Raw genomic sequence first — 22,722 nt, forward strand, 5'->3', positions numbered from 1 at the left:
CTGAGTGACTATGAGGATCTGTCTGCAGGACTGAGCCGCCGCGTGCATTATAGCCAAACATTCAGATTTACCACCCAATATCAGATCTCTGAGGATGCTGAGAGCAGTGAGAGATGACAGGTTAAACAGAGGCGATGAGCGTGTGGACGCTGTGCTGTGTGTGATGGGACATACTGGACTGGCGGAGGACGATGCTGTTGGACACATTGGTGCCGAGCTCGTTGTGAGCGGAGCATTGATAGATGCCCTCGTATGCCTCGGTCCGCTCTCCTCCACTGATGTCCATCACCAGTGTCCAGTGATCCTTATCGATGTCAAAATGCGTCCCGTTTCTAGTCCACGAGAAGCTGAGGGCGAGCAGTTAATTCAGTCAGATATCTGCTCATTCAGTCACAGTCTTGATCTTTGTTCAGTCAAGTTTTAGTTTGCTAAAGGTCTGGACATTTAATTCTTAAACTTATATATTGTATTAATTTGTATATATGTTACAATCATATTTTATCATCATAAATATATTATATAAATGATCACATTCAGTAAGTTATATCATTTAAATGAAGTCTCTGAATATGTCATATGTACTTAATTCCACAAACTTTAGTGATTTGTTCCTTGCATACAAACATCTGAACTCTCATATTGATAATGTTCTGTAAATAAAATTAGCATTATCTTGTGTTTATTTCTGAAAATCAAAATTGCCAGTGCGCTCAGATTTTTTACTATTTCTTTATTTTTGAAAAATATTCTAAAACAGAATTAGAGAATCAAGAAGTTTGAGAAAATTCTAATTTAAAAATGCACATAAATATATTATGTAAAAAAAGTAAAAAAAAAAGTAATATATATATACACACACACACACACACACACACACACACACACACACACACACACACACACACACACACACACACACATATATATATATATATATATATATATATATATATATATATATATATATATATATATATATATATATTCCATTCATCTCAATTCAAGTTTATTTGTATAGTGCTTGTTACAATACAAATCATTACAAAGCAACTTTAAAGACAATTAAGTTTCTACAATATTTAGTAGTAGCTTATATCTGGTGACTGTCAGTTTGTGCACATATGACAGGATTTTCCAGAAAAATGTGTACAAGACGTAGGCAACCAGCCGATGAACATAAAAAAAAAAAAAAAAAAATTGTTTAATCTAGATTAATCTCACTGTGATCTTGAAATTAATCTAGATTAATCTAGGCATTCAGAATATGTGTTACCCAAATAAAATTTCTTCAAGTTTGTAGGTATCAAGATACAGAAAACAAATAACTAAATGTAAAATAGCACTGGATAGTCTTCAATGTAAAAATGAAATGTACAATCAAATCTACATTTCTTCAAACACCTTCAACATTTCTCACATTATTTGCTATATATCAAAAATTATATCTGGTGTCTGAACAATTTTTTGTTTGACTATTAAAATTACAAAGTAAATTAGTCAAGAGCATCGGGTGATTTTCAATTTCGTTTTCTTGGATTAACATTACAGCAACCAGTCGCTAAATTAGGCGTTCCTCAACTGTTTACTTTCACTTAAGAAATAACTGACAGTTTTTTCGAGCATAATTTCCAAGGTGGATATTTTGACATCTTTTGTATGTATTTGTCAGCACAAGAGCAAAAATAAGCAGATTCGATGTTCAAGTGTTTTGACCCCTTTCTCTGCGTGAGCCCTGAACACCAGAACACCATGAGTACTGAATTCTCTTTCACATCTTTTTGTTTGTTCAAACTGCGATTTGTATTTGTTCAGGTGCAGGAGGGACTTCGAGGAGAACTTCGCAGAAGAGAGCTCGGTTCACTGTCGCTGTCCGTGATACGCGGCTCTCTCTCTCTTATGTGCACCGCGTCTTGTGTTTGGATGCTTTAATGTTTAAATCGACAAGCAGTAAAGCTTAAAAACATGTTAAAAAGACTCGCTTTCGTGATGATGCGCAGCAGTGGCCCGTCAACTGTCCTGAGCATGTTTTTAGGCTGACCTCAGTCAGTCAGTTATATAAAATATCAAGGTGAAAGACATCATAGCTTGCTTAGTATAGACCCAGCTCCCAACCCAACTTTAAGAATAGATTAACGGCGATATTTTTTTTATCGCCCGATAAGAGTCTCGCGTTAACGCAGCACGTTAACGCCGATAACGGCCCACCACTAATATATACACAGACACACACACACATTTTATTATCAGTTATTTATTATCTTTAAATTAAACACAGTGATGTCATTATTTCATAACTATATCATATCATATCTGATTCACATTTAGTTATGTTGCATGCATGATGGTTAAACCATGATTATTTTCCTGAAAAATATTTGTCATGGGCCTGGTATCCATCTCTGTCTCCCTCTACTGGTTACTCACTAACTCACACTCTCCATTACACTCACTCTCTTCCACACACACCTTCACTCACCTCAGATGTTTCTAGTTTGCTAGCAGCATTTGTGTTAATTCTCTCACACCTGTTCTCCTTTCCCTCTGATTGTGTTTGCTACCTGCTTACTCCTAGAGTTATCTATGCAGAGGCTTTATCTCCTTTCCATTTCCCTGTCTAGTCTGAGTCCTGTCTGGATCTGGGTCTGGACCCAGTGAAGGAGAACCCTCTTCAGACGGCTGTCGAAGTCCAGGGAGCTATGCTTTGGTAGGCATGATGAGGAACTGACCGCAGCCACGCCGTTGAGACCCTGGCCACCCAGATGTCAGATTTTTCCATGCAAGTGTTTCAGCTTCGTCTAGATCCACCTACTCATTCCAGAACACCGGAGACTCCTGAGCCCAGAATAAACAACCTGCCCTGTTACGCTGGTGAGCCAACAGAGTGTCGTTCCTTTTTGACTCAATGCGAGGTGGTTTTCTCTCTTCAGCCAGCCACTTACTCAGGGGATCGAGCCCGGATTGCTTACGTCATTTTGTTCCTTACCGGACGGGCACATGAGTGGGGTACCACTACCTGGGAGGTTGAGGCAGAGTGTATTAATCAGTTTGATCTGTTTAAGGAGGAGATGATACACGTATTTGATTGCTCTGCTCACAGGGTCGAAGCATCCCGCATCCTTTCTACCCTCCGTCAGGGAAGACGTTCCGCCACTGACTTTTCTATTGAGTTTCGCACCCTAGCCACCACATGCGGTTGGAACGAGCCTGCTCTGGTCGCTCGCTTTCTGGAGGGACTTAAGGCTGACATTAAGGATGAGGTTATCGCCCGTGAGGTACCCAAACCTCTTGACCCTCTTATTGACCTAGCCATTCGTATTGAGAAGCGTTTTGATCTCCGCCGCTGCTCCCGAGGCATGGAGACCACCCTACTTCACGCCTCTTCCGCCGCATCAGCGCCCGCCTCCGCCAGCTCTGAGTCTCGACCAATGCAGCTGGGGGGTCTTCGCATCTCAGCTAAGGAACATGAACGCAGAATCGTCAACTGCTAATGCATGTATTGCGGCTTGGCCAGTCACTTCATTCCTACATGCCATTTCAAAACCAACGCTCGCCAGTAGAGGAGGGGTTAGTGGCGAGTGAAACTTTTTCTGATCTCCTGAAGTCCTGCACTACCATTCCTATCACGCTTCACTTCGCCTTAGATGGTACACTGTGAATCCGTTCCCTTATCTCTCACTTTTTCTGGTAACCACCACAAGATTCTTTCTTTTTTAGTTTTTCAATCTCCCCTTTTCCCTGTTGGAATTTGTCCTGTCATGTCGAATGTTTAATGTCAGAATTCCCTTCTGTTTCATCTGTCTCTGTTTTTCAGGAAGAACCGGGTGATTTGACTGGGGTCCCGGAGGAGTATCTCGACCTGTGGGCGGTTTTCAGTCATTCCCGGGCCACTTCTCTCCCTCCCCACTGTCCCTACGATTCCTGGTACAACCCCGCCCCGTGGAAGGCTATACTCTCCGTCCTTTCCTGAGCGTGAAGTGTTAGAGAAGTATCTTTCTGACTCCCTTGATGCTGGCACCATTGTTCCTTCCTCCTCTCCTGCCGGTGCGGGATTCATCTTTGTGAAGAAGAAAGACGGTTCTTTGCGTCCCTGTATAGATTATCGAGGGCTGAATGACGTAACCGTTAAGAATCACTATCCCTTGCCGCTTATGTCATTATGAGCTTATGAGCTCTTGCAAGGAGCAAAGGTCTTCACAAAGTTGGATCTCCTCAATGCTTACCATTTAGTTCTTATTAAGGAGGGAGACGAATGGAAGACAGCGTTTAAAATAACCTTTAGGACACTTTGAATATCGTGTTTTCCCTTTCGGTCTTGTAAACGCCCCGGCTGTTTTTCAAGCATTGATTAACGACGTGCTTAGAGGTATGCTTAATATTTTAGTTTTTGTGTATCTCAACGACATTCAGATTTTTTCTCCCTCTCTCCAAGTTCACGTACAACCCGTACTCCAGGTCCTTCAGCACTTTCTTGAGAACCGACTCTTTGTTAAGGCTGAGAAGTGTACCTTTCACGCGGGCTCCGTTACTTTTCTCGGGTCTGTTATCTCGGCAGAGGGGATTACCATGGACTCTACTAAGGTTCAGGCAGTCACCGATTGGCAAGTCCCTGACACTTGTGTTGTGCTTCAGCTTTTCCTTGGTTTTGGTAATTTTTAACGACAATTCATACGAAACTTTAGCCAAGTGGCCGCGCCATTGACAGCTCTCACTCCGGTCAAGTCCTGTTTTAGGTTGTCTGAGTCTGCCCAGAGGGCTTTTGATCTTCTTAAAGCTCTTTTTACTACCGCTCCTATTCTTATGACCCCCGACATCTCTAGAAAATTCATAGTCGAGGTTGACATTTCAGAGGTGGGCGTTGGTGCTATTCTTTATCAGCACTCATCCTCTGATGAGAAGGTTCACCCCTGCGCTTACTTCTCTCACTGTCTTTTACCCGTGGAACATAATTACAATGTGGGGAATCGTGAACTGCTCGCCATTCGTTTAGCTTTGGGAGAATGGCGACAGTGGTTAGAGGGGTCGGCCGTTCCATTCATTGTCTGGACTGACCACAGGAACTTAGAGTACATCTGTTCCGCTAAGAGACTAAACGTGCGCCAAGCCCGTTGGGCTTTGTTTTTTGCTTGTTTCAATTTCTCAATTTCTTACTGTCCCAGTTCAAAGAATGTGAAACCTGATGGTCTGTCCCGTATTTTGATTCCTCTGAGGTCCCCTCGACCCAGGAGGTTATTATTCCTCAGGGTCGCATAGTTGGCGCTGCTATCTGGGGAATCGAGAGATTGGTTAAGCACACTCTTTCTCACTCCACCTCTCCGCATAACATTCCTAAGAATTGCCTTTTTGTTCCCGTTTCTGCACATTTAGCGGTCCTTCAGTGGGGTCACGCGTCCAAATTGACTGCCCATCCCGGCGTTAGGGGTACTCTCGCTAGTATTCGCCAACGCTTTTGGTGGCCCAGGTATGAAAGAGATATGAGTCGCTTTATTGCCTCTTGCGCTGTGTCAAAGTCAAAGTCCCCTTTATTTATATAGCGCTTTAAACAAAATACATTGCGTCAAAGCAACTGAACAACATTCATTTGGAAAACAGGGTCTCAATAATGCAAAATGATAGTTAAAGGCAGTCCATCATTGAACTCAGTTATGTCATCTCTGTTCAGTTAAATAGTGCATGTGCATTTATTTGCAATCAAGTCGACGATATCGCTGTAGATGAAGTGACCCCAACTAAGCAAGCCAGAAGGGACAGTGGCAAGGAACCGAAACTCCATCAGTGACAGAATGGAGAAAAAAACCTTGGGAAAAACCAGGTTCAGTTGGGGGGCCAGTTCTCCTCTGACCAGACGAAACCAGTAGTTCAATTCCAGCCTGCAGCAAACTCAGATTGTGCAGAAGAATCATCTGTTTCCTGTGGTCTTGTCCTGGTGGTCCTCTAAGACAAGTTCTTTACAGGGGATCTGTATCTGGGGCTCTAGTTGTCCTGGTCTCCTGTTTGTTGTTGGCGTCTGTACTGCATTTGAGCTCCGTCACTATATTCTTTTCATCGACTATTTTTAACTTAAAAATCAATTTTATACACCATCGTTTCCATTTATATAACGTGTGAATATATCCTTATATTCTACAACAAAAACAATCAGAGTGCCTCGCTATCACTAGATTTATTTTGATCTCCCGGGTCCGGTATTAGCTTATAGCCCGTTAGCATCAGCAAGCGTGGTTGCTGCTAACTGCGCTTATATTGCTAATACTCTATTCACACACATTACCACCGCTGTACTGACTGTTACTTGCTTTAATGTTGGATGAATGTCTCCACTTTGTGAAGCTCGAGCTCGAGGCCGTGGGGAAGCAAATTTGCGACCTGGAGGAGAGGCAGGCCCAGCTGAGAGAGCGGAGAGCCGCGCTGGAATCATCCCGGGCTGACGCTCACAAGTAAGGTGCACACTCATTGTTTGCCTGGTGCTCGTGTCGTGTGGTTAGAGAGTCAGACTCCCAATCGAAAGGTTGTGAGTTCGAGTCCTGGGCCGGCAGGAATTGTGGGTGGGGAGAGTGCATTTACAGTTCTCTCTCCACCTTCAATACCATGACTTAGGTGCCCTTGAGCAAGCATCGAACCCCCAAATGCTCCCCGAGCGACGCAGCATAAATGGCTGCCCACTGCTCCTGCTCTGTGTGTGTGTGTGTGTGTGTACACTGCTCTGTGTGTGTGCACTTTGGATGGGTTAAATGCAGAGCACAAATTCTGAGTATGGGTCCCCATACTTGGCTGAATGTCACATCACTTTTCACTTTCAATTTCTTCACTGATAAAATAGATAACATTAGAAATACAATAGTGAATGTAGATTCTACAGCGTCTAACACTTCAGTTTCATCCATCGCACCCAAAGATAAACTGCAGTGCTTTACCTTAGGACAGGAAGAGCTAAATAAACTTATCACTGTATCTAAACCAACAACATGTTTATTAGATCCTGTACCCACTAAATTACTGAAAGAGTTGTTACCTGTAGCCGAAGAACTGCTTCTCAATATCATTAACTTGTCGTTATCTTTACGTCACGTCCCAAAACCATTCAAGCTGGCGGTTATCAAGCCTCTTATTAAGAAACCAAAACTAGATCCTAATGTACTGGCAAATTATAGGCCTATTTCAAATCTTCCATTTATGTAAAAAAATTTCTTCCTGCATAAAAATGATCTGTATGAAGAATTTCAGTCAGGTTTCAGGCCCCACCATAGCACAGAAACTGCACTTGTTAAAATTACAAATGACCTGCTCCTTGCGTCAGATCAAGGCTGCATCTCATTTCTAGTCTTGCTTGATCTTAGTGCTGTGTTCGACACCATAGATCATGACATACTCATAGATAGATTACAAAACTATACAGGTATTCAAGGGCAGGCTCTAAGATGGTTTAGATCCTACCTGTCCGATCGCTACCATTTTGTTTACTTAAATGGGGTGTCATCTCATTTATCCTCAGTAAAATATGGAGTGCCACAAGGATCTGTCCTAGGTCCCCTTTTATTTTCAATATACATGTTGCCCCTTGGTAATATTATTAGAAAATATAATAAATAATGGAATTAGCTTCCACTGTTAGGCTGATGATACTCAGCTATATATCTCAACGAGACCAGATGAAACTTCTCAATTATCTAAGCTAACAGAGTGTGTTAAAAATGTAAAAGATTGGATGACAAATAATTTTCTCCAATTAAATTCGGAAAAGACAGAGATATTAATTATTGGACCAAAAAACACTACACAGAATCTTGTAGATTACAGTTTGCAACTAGACGGATGTACTGTTACTTCCTCTACAGTCAGAAATCTGGGTGTTATATTAGACAGCAATTTGTCTTTTGAAAATCATATTTCCAGTGTTACAAAAACTGTATTCTTCCATCTTAGAAACATTGCCAAGCTATGAAACATGTTATCTGTTTCTGATGCAGAAAAGCTAGTTCATGCATTCATGACCTCTAGACTGGACTATTGTAATGCACTTCTAGGTGGTTGTCTTGCTTCGTCAATAAACAAGCTACAGGTAGTCCAAAATGCAGCAGCTAGAGTCCTTACCAGGTCAAGAAAATATGATCATTATACTCCAATTTTACAGTCTCTGCACTGGCTACCTATTAAGTTCCATATCAGTTACAAATTATCATTACTTACCTATAAGGCCATAAATGGTTTAGCTCCTGCGTACCTAACTAGCCTTCTACCATGTTACAACCCATCACGCACCCTAAGGTCACAAAACGCTGGACTTTTGGTAGTTCCTAGGATAGCAAAGTCCACTAAAGGAGGTAGAGCTTTCTCACATTTGGCTCCCAAACTCTGGAATAGCCTTCCTGATAATGTTCGGGGTTCAGACACACTCTCTCTGTTTAAATCTAGATTAAAAACACATCTCTTTCGCCAAGCATTCAAATAATGTATCTCTTAAATTGTGTGTGTAGTTGCATCTGATCAAATGTGCATTTTTATTCATTAGCTTGGGTTAAACTAATTTTAGTTTGTTGGATCAGCAGCTGTGCTAATGATGTCTCTATTTTGTTTCTATGTTTTGCCACGGGATTTACATCCCATAACTAGGATTTACACAAGCTCCAGTCTGGATCCAGAACACCTGAGAAAAGATGATGCTGACCCTCAGAGGACTTCAGATGATGCTAACCCTGAATCAACAAACAGAACTAACAAATATTGCTACAAGTGTGACTGCATCATATAACAATTATTAATTAATAATATTAATAATGTTCATCGTCTAGCTGACTACGTCTTGTATTAATTTTTTCAAAAAATCCTGTCAAACGTGCACAAACTGACAGTCACCACCATAAGCTACTACTAAATATTGTAGAAACATAATTTTCTGTAAAGTTGCTTTGTAACGATTCGTATTGTAAAAAGCGCTATACAAATAAACTTGAACTGAATTGAAAGTCTCCGCTGTCTTTCAGGGCAATAGAGGTCCTTTCTAGGTGCTGATCCACCATCTGGTCTGCATACGTACGGGTGACTGCAGTGATCCTCTGATCTGGACACAGACTGGATCTGGTGGCCACGGTGACCTCGGAACAAGAGAGAAACAAACAAATATTAGCTTAGTTGCCATTTTTCTAATGATTCAAGATTTTTTTTTTCTAATATATTTATACAGATGCATATGAGAGACACAAAAAAAGCCTTTTTGCAAACAAACTCTATGCCACCATGGACACCAACTATCTCATACACTATTTCAGCCATAGAGCTTATGAAACCAGATTGTTGCCATTCCAGACTTTTAAATGTCAGGTCGGAGCTCTGAGTAAATGGCCTTATTTGTCTGAGCTTTGATAGATTACTTGCATCTGCTTTATCACAGAGACCATTCTGATATTTGTAGCAATGGGCTGTTTTCTTGCATCACCAGTGACAGGGCAGCCTCTCATTCGGAGCTTTTCTAAGAAACCCACTGAACAAAAGCACTCCCCTTCACCATGTGAAGTGTTGTCAGAGAAGTAGGGGGCTTTACTGGCTCAGAGGAACAAGCTCTGGAACCACACAGTATTCTGGGAAATGACAGCAGTCTTAGAATAAATAAATATCTAAAAATCAGTCTGCCAAAGACATTATTTGTGTACTTGTACCTAAAAAAGCATGTAATGCATTTGGATGGGATTATATAAATATTTATTTTGTGTTTTATAAATTCATGAGTTGAATTTACACTTTCTGTTTTCTCACAATATTAATTATTGAGCAGCCTAAATATAAGAGTACAGAGCCAGTAAAGCATGCAGAACGAAAGTATAGTAAATTTCGTATTGTCAACTCAAGTTAGGACAAAAAGGCTTCAGCAGGAACTAACTCAGCGGTTGTCCCTTTAAATCGATACTTTCCTCTTTCCTGCTTCCCCCCGATTTTCTCTGTCATGTCTTTCTATTTCCTATTCCCCACTTTACTTTGTGCTTGTCAGCTTCTCCAGCTACTTTGTCCTCAGGTGATCTTCAGTAAACTGCCAAAAAAACCTAAATACCTTTTGACTTCACTTGTTTGCTTCTATGCCCACCAATATGGCTTATGAAGGCTCCGAATGTGTTTGGCACTGCCACCTTGAGCACTTTAGAATGAAGTGGACCAATTTAGGCGTGTCTAAAATTTACAGCTTTATGGATTCCAGGAATAATCGAGCACTTTCCAAAAGTGTCCAAGGTGTAGGCATAGGCTCTTGAAATGTGCTGTTATTACTCTACTCAATTTTCTTAACCTTCTTTTGTTTGGCGCTTGAAAACATTGGAGGCAAACAAATCTCTCACCATCAAGGAAAGAGGCCTGTGGCATGCTTTACAAGTGGCTCAGGCTACGGCCATCAATTTGATGTAAAGTGAAGAGCTGTAGCTACATAAACCATTAAACCCACCTAGGGAGACGTTTGCATCCCATCACTCCCTCGCGGCATTTCTTTATATCTCTTACTGTCTCTTTCCACCCACTGTCTGTTCCTCCTGCCAGAAAAAGAAAACAAAGAACAAATTTATTCTCTTGCTCAATCTTTGACAAATTCACCTGGTGGCCATAAAACATCTAATAGTCTGAAATGCCACAGTTCTTTACAAGTCCTAAACCCTTAGTCTTCCCTTCCCTCAAGATTTCAAGATTAAGAGTGTGAACTCACAAACAAGACCTAGTTTTATTACATTTATTATATAAATTATCATACTCTCTACATTATCAAAAATGTAAAAACAAGAAGCTTCTATCAAAAACGGATAATACATAATAATTGTAACGATTCGACAACCAGTGAAACACAGGGAGACAAGAGATCCAATCGCAGGTATGTTTAATAGAGGTAATCCAAAATCGTTGTCAAACATGCCATGGGTCACTACCAGAATTCAGTCCAAACAAACAAAATAACAAAACAAGGAAGGGAACAGGAAGGGAAGGAATCGGAACGGGAACTCAGAATTTGAGAATGAGGAATCTCGGGGAACGAGAAGACTGGCACATTGAAGGGTAAGGACTCCATACAAACAACAGGGAAAGACAGGTATTTATAAGGAGACTAATGACAATAGATTACCTGCACCTGGTGCAATTAACTGGAGTGCAATTACTGCGAAGACAGGACCAGACTAGAGCACTAATTATAGTGCCTATGGTGAAGTGCCTAAGGAGAAGTGAGCTCACTAGTGGACGCCCAGGGAAAAAGAGACTGACGGCGTGACATTACCCCCTCCTCCACGGAGCAGCTGCCAGATACTCCACCCGAAACCAAGGGAAAACCAACAGACAAAGAAACTAGGAGGGAGGTGGAGCGGTGGAGGGCTAGGGGGAGGGACGGAGGGCCAAATAACATGGTACACAGAGACAGGAGGACCAGGTAGAATGGGGAAACAGAGACAAGACAACCAGGTAAAATGGGGAGACAGAATCAAGACAAACAGGTAAAATGGGGAGACAGAGACAAGAGAAGCGCAACACAAAACAAGGAGTCCAGGAGGGTGGTGGACCGGCGGAGGATAAGGGGGAGGGACGTAGGGTCAGGTCCAAAGGAGCAAACAGACAGAAAAAACAAAAGAAAACAAAAACATAAGTCCATGAAGGACATCACGTGATGCCCACTAGGGTGGAGCAGAAGACCACCACAATCGTGTGGTTAGGGCGGAAGCCCCCCAGAGCGGAGCAGAAGACCACCACCTCCGTGTGGTCGGGACGGACGCCCCCCAGGACGGGCAGAAAACCACCACCACCATGTGGTCAAGGCAGAAGCCCCCCAGGGCAGAGCAGAAGACCACCACAACCGTGTGGTCAGGGCAGAAGCCCCCCAGGGTGGAGCAGCAGACCACCACATCCTTGTGGTCGATGCCAGAGTCCCCCTAGGCAGAGCAGAAGACCACCACAACCGTGTGGTCAGGCCGGAAGCCCCCTAGGGCGGAGCAGAAGACCAAAACGTCCTTGTGGTCGAGGCCGGAGTCCCCCAGGGCGGAGCAGAAGACCACCACGTCCGTGTGGTCGAAGTCGGAGTCCCCCAGGGCAGAGCAGAAGACCACCACGTCCGTGTGGTCGGACCAACGGGAGGACGAAACTCTGGTAATCCCATGGTGTTTATACTGGATTCCAGAAGATCGGTGCTGACTTGACTCTGCTCATGAAGATTATTGGTGACTTGCATTTGTTCATGAAGATCAGTGGTGACTTGCCTTTGTTCATGAAGATCACCGGTGACTTAACTCAGTCCTTGAAGATCACCGGTGACTTGACTCAGTCCTTGAAAATCACCAGTGACTTGACTCAGTCCTTGAAAATCACCAGTGACTTGACTCAGTCCTTGAAAATCGCCAGTGACTTGATTCTGTCCTTGAAGATCGCCAGTGAATTTACTCTGTCCTTGAAGATCACCAGTGACTTGACTCTGTCCTTTTAGATCACCAGTGACTTGACTAGACTCTGAAAGGCAACGGTGACTAGCCTTGTCTCTGGAAAGTCCATGGTGACTATTCCTGACTCTGGAAGGTCAACGGTGACTAGACCTGATTCTAGAAGGTCAAAGGTGACTAACCCTGACTCTGGAAGGTCAACGGTGACTAACCTTGACTCTGGAGGGTTCACAAGCACCTGACTCGACACTGGAGGGTCAACCAGAACCTGACTCAACTCTGAAAATTAAACGGGCACCTGACTCAACTCTGGAAGGTCAACTGGAACTAGCCCTGACTCTGGAAGGTCAACGGTGACTAACCCTGACTCTGGAAGGTCGACGGTGACTAACCCTGACTCTGGAGGGTCCATGAGCACCTGACTCAACTCTGGAGGGTTCACGAGCACCTGACTCGACTCTGGAGGGTCAACCAGAACCTGACTCAACTCCGGAAAGTCAACGGGCACCTGACTCAACTCTGGATAATCATCTGGAATTTGACTCGACTCTGGAAGATCAACAGGAACTAGCCCTGACTCTGGAAGGTCAACGGTAACTAACCCTGACTCTGGAAGGTCAACGATGACTAACCCTGACTCTGGCGGGTCAATGAACACCTAACTTGACTCTGGAGGGTCAACCGGAACCTGACTCAACTCTGGAAAGTCAACGGGCACCTGACTCGACTCTGGATGGTCAACAGGAGCCTGACTCGACTCTGGACAGTCAATTGGAATTTGATGCGACTCTGGAAGATTGACAGGAACTAGCCCTGACTCTGGAAGGTCAACGGTAACTAACCCTGACTCTGGAAGGTCGACGGTGACTAACCCTGACTCTGGAGGGTCCATGAACACCTGACTCGACTCTGGAGGGTCCACTGTAATTGCCATCATCTGCAGTGGTTCCAGGCTGGCGGCCATCTTGTGCAATGTCGTTGGGTTGTTGGCCATCTTGTACTGTGGCACTGGCTCAGCAGACAGACGTGAACAGTTTTGGGAATCTCTAGGATCTTTGACAGCATGGAGAAGTAATCCAAAAATGTCTCTGCGGCCATCTTGGGCCTTGGCGCTGAGCCGGCGGCCATCTTGCCTCGTTCGCGGGGCCACCGAGGGCCGCCCCCCGCTGGAGAACGGGGACAGAGCCGGCTACTGTGTCGCAGGGCCCTGCCAAAGGAATGGAGTCGCCGTACCGGGAGGGACTCGTTGAGCCACCTGCTGCTTCCTCCTTCAATCACCTGACCCACTTCCGGCCTGTTGGCGTTGTGGGGATCCGGGCCATTTTGTGGATCGGTGCCCAGTCATGGAGGTGGGGATGTTGGTCGCAGGCTGCCCCCAATCAAGTCGGGTTGTTCCAAATACCAGTGAGTATTAAGAGGGGTACCTATCAGGCTTTGGTGGATTCAGGTTGTAACCAGACCTCCATCCATCAAAGCCTGATACAATCCAGGGCATTTGATACTGGCTGCATGGTTAAGGTGAGGTGTGTGCACGGGGATATGGTGGAATACCCCGTAAAAGCCATAGCCATCAAATTTAAGGGACAAAAGCATTATGTGGAGGTGGCTGTTAGTCCGCGCCTCCGGCATCCACTAATCTTGGGGACCAATTCGTCAGCTTTTGAACAATTATTTGGGTGTTTAACAGTGGATGCCTCTGGGAAGAAGAGAGGGCTGGAGGGCGGGGCGAGCGCTCAGGTGGGAGAATCTGTGCCAGGACCCAGTGGGGAAGCTTCAGGGGAACCGAGCGATTTGGTGAGGCTAAACCTTTCCAGTCACGATGACTTTCCTCTGGAGCAGTCCCAGGATGAGACCCTTAAAAATGCATACGAGCAGGTCCGTTCCATCAATGGGCAGGTCCTCCATCCTGACCTTGTGCCCTCTTATCCGTATTTTGCCATTATAAAGGACCGGTTGTATCGAGTGACCCATGAGGCTCAGACAAAGGAAGATACGACCCAATTATTAGTACCTAGGAGCCATTGGGAAATGCTTTTCCAGATGGCATATTGTAATCCAATGGCAGGGCATTTAGGTATGACAACCACATTAAATCGTCTAAAGACCTGATTTTTTTGGCTGGGCATTCACGAGAACGTGCGCAGATGGTGCGCGTCTTCCTCTAGTGTAGGTCCCATTCGAACAAATTGGTATGGACCTCATCGAGCCCTCATCGAATGATCAGTCATAGTGGATTACGCAACACAATATCCCGAACCAGTGGCGCTCCACAACATCTCAGCAAAGAGTGTGGGCGGACGCCCTGTTTCGTTTAATCTCCCACGTGGGAATCCCAAAAGAGATTCTCATGGACCAGGGCACCACTTTTATGAATTGTTGGGCGTTAAAGCGGTACGTACAAGCGTTTATCACCCACAAAAGGCAAACTGGTTAAATGATTGAATCACACTTTGAAAACAATGATTCGTAAATTCGTACAATAAGACGCGAAAAATTTAAATAGATGGCTAGAACCCCTCTTATTCGCTGTGCGCGAGGTCCCCCAAGCCTCCACGGGGTTTTCCCCCTTCGAGCTTCTTTACGGACGCCAGTCCCGCGGGGTGCTGGACGTCCTGATAGCAACTTGGGAGGACGGACGTTCGGATAGAAAAAACAAAATTCAATATGTCAGCGACCTGAGAGCAAAACTCCATACACTGGGGTGGCTCTCTATGGAGAATTTGCTTCAGGCCCAGGGCAGACAAAGCCAGCTGTATAACAGGGGAACTAAGCTCTGAGAATTTGCACTGGGAGATAATGTGCTCGTATTACTGCCAACCTCCAGCTCCTACTTATTATCAAAGTGGCAATGACCCTTTGAGGTCACACAGCAAATAGGAGATCTAAATTATGAAGTAGTACGAACAGACAGAGGCGACTCGCGGCAAATTTACCACCTCAACCTCCTTAAAAAATGGAGCGAAGAGGAGTCAGTGTTGCTAGCGACGGCGGTGAGCGGAGAGGAAGATCTCGGGCCAGAGGCAGTCATTAAAGAAAAATCCCTCGCCCTGGCCCCGGGAGGGGATCACCTCTCGCCCTCGAAGCTCACTGACATTGGGCAGTTACAGTCTGAATTTGCAGACGTGTTTTCGCCTCTACCTGGTTGTAATAATCTGATTCAGTTACAAATTATCAATACTTACCTATAAGGCCCTAAATGGTTTAGCTCCTGCGTAACTAACTAGCCTTCTACCACGCTACAACCCATCACACACCCTAAGGTCACAAAACGCTGGACAGCAAAGTCCACTAAAGGAGGTATAGCTTTCTCACATTTGGCTCTCAAACTCTGGAATAGCCTTCCTGATAATGTTCGGGGTTCAGACACACTCTCTCTGTTTAAATCTAGACTAAAAATGCATATCTTTCGCCAGGCATTTGAATAATGTATCTCTTAAATTGTGAGTGTAGTTGCATCTGATCAAATGTGCATTTTTATTCATTAGCTTGGGCTAAACTAATGTTACTTTTTGGATCAGCAGCTATGCTAATGATGTCTCTATTTTGTTTCTAGGATTTACACAAGCTCCAGTCTGGATCCAGAACACCTGCGAAGAGATGATGCTGACCCTCAGAGGACCTCAGATAATGCTAACCCTGAATCAACAAACAGAACTAACAATTATTGCTACATGTGTGTCTGCATCATGATGTTCATCGTCTAGCTGACTACGCCTTCCAATTTTTTCTAAAAATCCTGTCAAACGTGCACAAACTGACAGTCACCCCCATAAGCTAATACTCGTAAAAGTTGCTTTGTAACGATTTGTATTGTAAAAAGCGCTATACAAATAAACTTGAATTGAATTGAATTCAGCACCATATTGAGACGGGTGGGGCTAACATCCAACCTGAAGAAGTGCGCGGTTGGGCGGGTGGAGGTAAGGTATCTGGGCTTCCACTTGGGTCAGGGGCAGGTGCATCCCCAAATTGACAAGACGGCAGCAATTGTGACCTGCCCTAGACCCAAGACCAAAAAGGAGGTGAGGCAGTTCTTGGGGCTGGCGGGATATTGTAGGAAGTTTATGCCTGGTTATTCGGACCTCACCAGCCCGCTGACTGACCTCACTAAAAAGGAGGTACCAGATACGGTCCAATGGACAGAGTAGTGCCAACAGGCCTTTCCCCTAGTTAAGGCTGCCCTGTGTGGTGGACCGCTCCTGCACTCTCCTAACTTTTCTCTCCCCTTTTTGTTGCAGACCGACACGTCAGACAGGGGGCTTGGCGCGGTCCTGTCCCAGGAGGTGGAGGAGGGGAGGACTTCCCGGTGCTGTACATCAAAAGCTCTCAAAGAGAGCGTGTCGGTAAGTACAGCACCATAGAACGCTCAAAGAGAGCGTGTCGGTAAGTACAGCACCATAGAGAAGGAGTGTTTGGCCATCAGGTGGGCGGTCCTCACCCTTCGCTACTACCTCCTGGGGCGGTAGTTCACCCTCTGCTTGGACCTCGCACCCCTCCAATGGCACCACCGCATGAAGGATACCAACGCGTGAATCACCCATTGGTATCTAGCTTTACAGCCATTTAAGTTCAAGGTGATTCACAGGCCGGGGGCACAGATGGCCTCTCCAGGAATTTTTTTGGGGGGGGGGTGATGGCTCCCCGGCCTGAATCAGACGGTGGGGGTATGTGGCGGTGACGGGAGAGAGAGTGAAGAGACCAGCAGTGGTAAGTGGGTCAAGTGAGAGACAAGTGACACCTTATTACATCCCCAGGTTTCTTTGTTCTTTTGATAGTCACTTTGTTCTTGTATTTTGTCGTTTGTGTATTTGTTTTTGTTTTTTCTACCAGGTAAGATGGCTTCTGTGATTGTTCCGGCAGCCGATTGGTGGTTCAATAGCTGATTGGGACTTGGAACTCCACCCACTCATCAGTGGCTACAGCTAGCTGGGCTCTTTACAAATCTCAGTCTTGGATCAGTTTGGTCTCTCTGCTCCTATCTTTGGTTTGGTTTTACCCTGCGTGTGTTTTGGTTTTCTGACTTGATTTTTGATTGGAATATTTGAGAATAGTTTAAAACTATTTCTCTGTGTTAGTAAACCTAACTTGTGTTCCAATTTTGGAACTTGTAGTAGCAGGCCAGAGCACATGTGTGTTTGGTTTTCTGACAATTTTGATTGAAATATGAGAATAGTTTTAAACTATTTCTGTGTGTTAGTAAACCTAACTTGTGTTCCTTTTTTGGAACTTGTAGTAGCAGGACAGAGCACTTGTGTTTGTGGATTCTTATAATATGTATTAACTTGCTTTTCTTTTCTTTGTTTATAGGGAGTTGGGGATTAGATTTAGACCTACACCGGGGTATACATGTATCACCCGTAGGTATATTTCTCTGTCTAGAAACACCAGCTAGACCTGGGCGGACCACCAGCTGTAAGTTTGGTTAGGGCGCCTTGATCGTGTGCCAGATAGGGATTGTATTTATGTGTGATTTAGTATAGGTTAGGGGTGGGGTCCTTTTTGTTTATTTGCTTTGGTCCGTCCAGTCCTCCCCTTTTCCCAGAATATTATTGTTTATTATTTACTACAATATTGTTTATTTTACAGTATTACCGTGACTAAATAAAAGCTTTGTTTTTATACGGTATTTAGTGTTTGTGTCCTTTTTTCACACCGCAACTCCATACCTCCTTTAGTTGGCATCGGTGGGCCTGAGCAGTGGATTGTCAGGCTTCGCTTCCTTTGGGGAGCTAGAACGTAAAACACCTGCTTCTCATTGCAGTGATTGGCATGGCGAAGCAGTATTTAAGCCAGCCGGTAACCAGCGAGGGCAGAGAGAGCTGAGGACTCATGGGGACTCAAGCAGGATCGTGAAACAAAAGACTGTGAATTGCCCAGCAGTGGTTTGAATTAAGTGAATGCGCAAGTGGCGCGACTTTGTTTTATTTTTGTGATTAATAAAGAAACCCACGAGCCTCAGAAACGCTGACCCTGGTCTCCTTCCTTCTCTGACATAAGAACATTATCACACTTAAAAAACAGCGATTGTATCCTCTCGTCGCTGGAAAATATAATGTAGCAATTCAGTATTTAAACTGTATTGAATAAAAGTTGTGGGACAGCGTTGACAAGTTTATTTTCTCCTGGATGCGCATTAATACAGAACGATAATTAAAGGCTCTAATGCACACCAGCACACCAGGATATGTGTGTATTGTAAGAGCTAGATGACGAAGGATGGCATGTGACGTCATGGTAGTGGTGTCCCAATCCTTAGGGGACTATTTTCTCCTCTACCCCTTGACACTCTGTTCTTTGGCCTCGCAGTGGATGAAGATGTTCTCACGCGGATCTATGATGTAGTCCTTTGGCGACTGATGGGTGATTGTGGGAGGCTGTGGCACTTCCGGTCACATGACACAAGTGAGTTTAGTTTCAGCCAATCAAAGGCACACACACACATGCAGCAGCCGTCGACATGCAAAATATGATAAACACGTACATCAACCTACTGCATCACATGCATTCCATCTCTGTAAATCAGTGCTGTGTATTAATGAGTCTGTGAAGATGAATCTACAAGAGAACTGAAGCACGTACAGCATGCCAACACAGCAATAAAAATATATAATTATCAAACTAATGACAATAAGGGAGATAAGAAGCTGAATTCACAGCAAACATCCCTCAGGACAGCAGCTGATAAACTCACGTTCTTCTAGAAGCTTAACTGAAGAAGCCAAGAGAATCACACAGACAGACGTGAGAGAGAGAGAGAGAGAGAGAGGGAGACAGTGAGATTTTTTTTATTTTTAACATAACTTTTATTACAATATTTTATTACAGTATACAAGACATTATCTACTATTTACCATAGACTTCTACACCAAAGTATACATGTGCAAAATTAAAAAAAGAAGAAAAAAAGAAAAAAAAACTCAATTCACCTTCAAAAACAGAGCACAGAGCCTCCTTGTAGCACCAAATACATTCAAATGTAACAAAATCATCAATAGACTTATAATAAAAAAATCTACCATAACTTTTGACTTCACCAAGTTAGAAAACAAGGCAACCATATTCTGATTTAGATTCTGTTCTATTTTCTTTTTCCTACTTAAATAAATGGTCAGTTTTGCTTGGCCTAGAACAAAATTCAGAAGCTGACAGACAACACTTTTTTTCCTCACATACTTGTACCCCAAAATAAATGTCTCCAGAGAAAAGGTCTCATTGCACCTCTTTAAAACATCACTTACAACTTCAAACAAAGGTTGTAGTCTACAACAATTCATGAACACATGAAAAATTGTTTCTCTAGTAGAGCAAAAATGACATCCAGAGTCAACCTCAAGGTTTAAAACCGAAACAAAAGCGTTAAACGCAACAGCACCATGAATGATCTTCCACTGTAAATCACCTGTTCTCTTGGTCAACGGTGGTTTATACAAAGAACTCCACTTCCAGCTCCACAACTCATCAAGTTTAAAAACATCAAGCCAGGGAGTATCAACTCTTGCACTTAAGACATTTTTGCTGAACACTAAAACACAAGACCTGTACAAAGATTTACCAGCACTTAAAAAAAAAGTCTTTACACAGAGATGCAGAATTTTTTTTAAAAAGGGGGAAATAATCCATTCAACATTTATAGTCAAAGATAAACGAGGAAAAGAGTCTTTGGGATTTGCAACACAAGAACCTTCACAATATTCTGTTAACAATTCCATTTCAGTTGTTTCAAGAGCAGTTTTCCATTTCATGAGCAACTGGGTTACAAGACGAATAGACCGGATTCCCAGGTGTTGAGCTAAAGTTACTTCATCCTTGAAATCCGACCCTACAATGCTCAGTAGCTGACTCAGAGTGATAACGTCATGTCCCACCAACACCCTACTGAGTCCAGGAAAAAAGGAACTGTCCATTAAATCCAACCAGAAGCCATGGATTAAAGGCTCCTCCTGTAACCAGAAGAGAGAAGGTGAGCTTTCTGAACGTTGAACAAAAAAGAGACTCCAAACTTTAAAATTATTCCTATAAAAAATTGGCAACTTAGAGGTGTCCAGTTTTAGGGGATCCATTAGGGAAAGTGCTTTGTCCAGTCCCAAACCTGCAAAACTCTGTAGAATCAGGCATGAAACAGCGTGCCAGTTACAGTCTGAAGGTCCATCCAGCAGTCTTTGCACAAACTGCAACCGAAAGGCTGCAATCCTGCTTTGAAGATGCATTAGTCCTTGGCCACCCTCCTCCTGAGTTGTGGTTTTCCACCTTCCCAGCTTCCTATCAGATTCAGTCTTATTCCAATTTACATTAGCAGAAGACAAGGTCTTAAAATCTCCAAGCAATTCGAATAAAACCTGCTCATCACTTTGCTTACTAATCATTACTACTAAATTATCAGCATACGCTGATAATGAAAAGTTGCAATTACACGTTGACAAAGAAATACCTTCAAGTTTCAACCTAATTTGTTGTAATAAAGGCTCTAAGGCCAAAGAATAGCGCATACCAGAAAGGAAGCAGCCCTGTCTAATACCTCTGCAGGCTTTAAAGGGAGCACATAAACCACCGTTAACCTTGAGAATGCTCTGAACGTCACTATAGAGAACTTTCATCTGATCTATAAAGTTTTTGCAAAAACCAAAGGCTTCCAGAACTCTCCATAAATAAATGAAGATTTCTGATGAATTATTTCATATAATGCTGCTCTTTTATACATATATCTGGCACCATACAGATTCAGAGTAGCAACATTAACATGACACATACTTAAAAACAAAAAAAAAACAAAAAAAACACTAAAAGTCATAGAATTAGGTTTCCCCCCATCCTCATTACTACACTCAGAGTAAAGTTTCTTCACTATTTTTTAACCTGTAGACCTCTTTATTTGTAAAGGATCCCTCCATCATAAAAGCCTTAGTATTCTCAAAAAACTGCTCTGTATTAGGAAAATATTTGTCAATGCACACACCCCTCTTTTTCTTAGTAGCTCTAAGAAACAGTTTAATATCATCAACTCCATAATGACCAGAAAAATCACTCTGAGAAAGACAAACACTTGAATCAGATGATGTGCTATCACTTTCCGTGTCAAAATACAACTCACTTTTAACAGATTTTTTCGTGTGTCCATCAATCCCAGTTCTACCAGGCTTCCTCCTCTTTAACGGGACTTTAAAATCTGCCTGCACTTTTCCATTGGAATGACATCACCTATGTTCTCCACAGCAGGCTGCAGCTCAACATCGAGAGCATCGTTTAAATGCTTCTCCGTCTCAATAACGGCTCCCCCTGCCTGAACATTAGACACAACTAATGTAACATCAGAAACTGAGCTTTCAAGCGCAGATTCTTCAGTTACAGCGATCACAGGAACAACATGACTTCTATCCTCTGAGACATGTAACCCTGTCACTGACCCACCTGGAGCCTCGTCAACCGGCCCTGCTTCAGCACTACGGACATCGCGGTAACACTTTAGAATAAGGTTCCATTAGTTAATGTTAGTTAATGTATTAATTAACATGAACAAACAATTAACAATACATTTATTACTGTATTTATTCATCTTCGTTAATGTTAGTTAATGAAAATACAGTTATTCATTGTTAGTTCATGGTAATTCACAGTGCATTAACTAATGTTAACAAGCACAACTTTTGATTTAAATAATGCATTAGTAAATGTTGAAATTAACATGAACTAAGACTTATAAATGCTGTAGAAGGATTGTTCTTGCTTAGTTCATGTTAACGAAAGTAGTTAACTAACCTTAACTAATGGAACCTTATTCTAAAGTGTTAACAACATCGCTTCTGATGTCACTACCACCTGACACATTGGTTGATTTTTCCTGGGACAATCACAAATTAAATGATTAGTTTGGCCACAACTAAAACATCTCATGTTTCCCGATGGCACGCAAATGATGTAATCATAATCATCTGCCCGAAAGTGCAAAGATAGATCCATATCAACATCATCATTCACTACCATGTAGACAAACCGCCTAAATGAAATGACATGCTTCAATAAAGGGCGATCCACCACTGATAGGGATCTTTTTAATGCGAGAGACAAGTTTTCCATACCGAGACAAAGCCTTATCTAGTATATCATCACTTAGAAACGGGGTACATTAGATGGCGTGACTTTCTTTGAAGGTGTAGAAAGCAGAAGTACAGGATTAAACAGATCGTCAACAACTATTCCTGCCCTAACCTAACTAATTCATTAGCCTTTTCGACAATACTGAGAAATACCACAGTGGCATTATTCAACTACCTCACCCACTGCGAGACAGCACTTCTCTACACTAACCGTGGACGCCACTTTTACGCCATGACGCCGGGTC

General features: G+C 43.2%; 1 pseudogene; it reads right to left on the reverse strand.

Moving 5' to 3' along the window:
* LOC127946921 (neuronal cell adhesion molecule-like) overlaps window positions 1-21,833 on the reverse strand; it is a 56,993-nt pseudogene extending 35,160 nt beyond the window's left edge.
* Between the last annotated feature and the right edge of the window lie 889 nt (window positions 21,834-22,722).

This window comes from Carassius gibelio, chromosome A25 (assembly GCF_023724105.1).
Source record: "Carassius gibelio isolate Cgi1373 ecotype wild population from Czech Republic chromosome A25, carGib1.2-hapl.c, whole genome shotgun sequence".
Lineage (NCBI taxonomy): Eukaryota > Metazoa > Chordata > Actinopteri > Cypriniformes > Cyprinidae > Carassius > Carassius gibelio.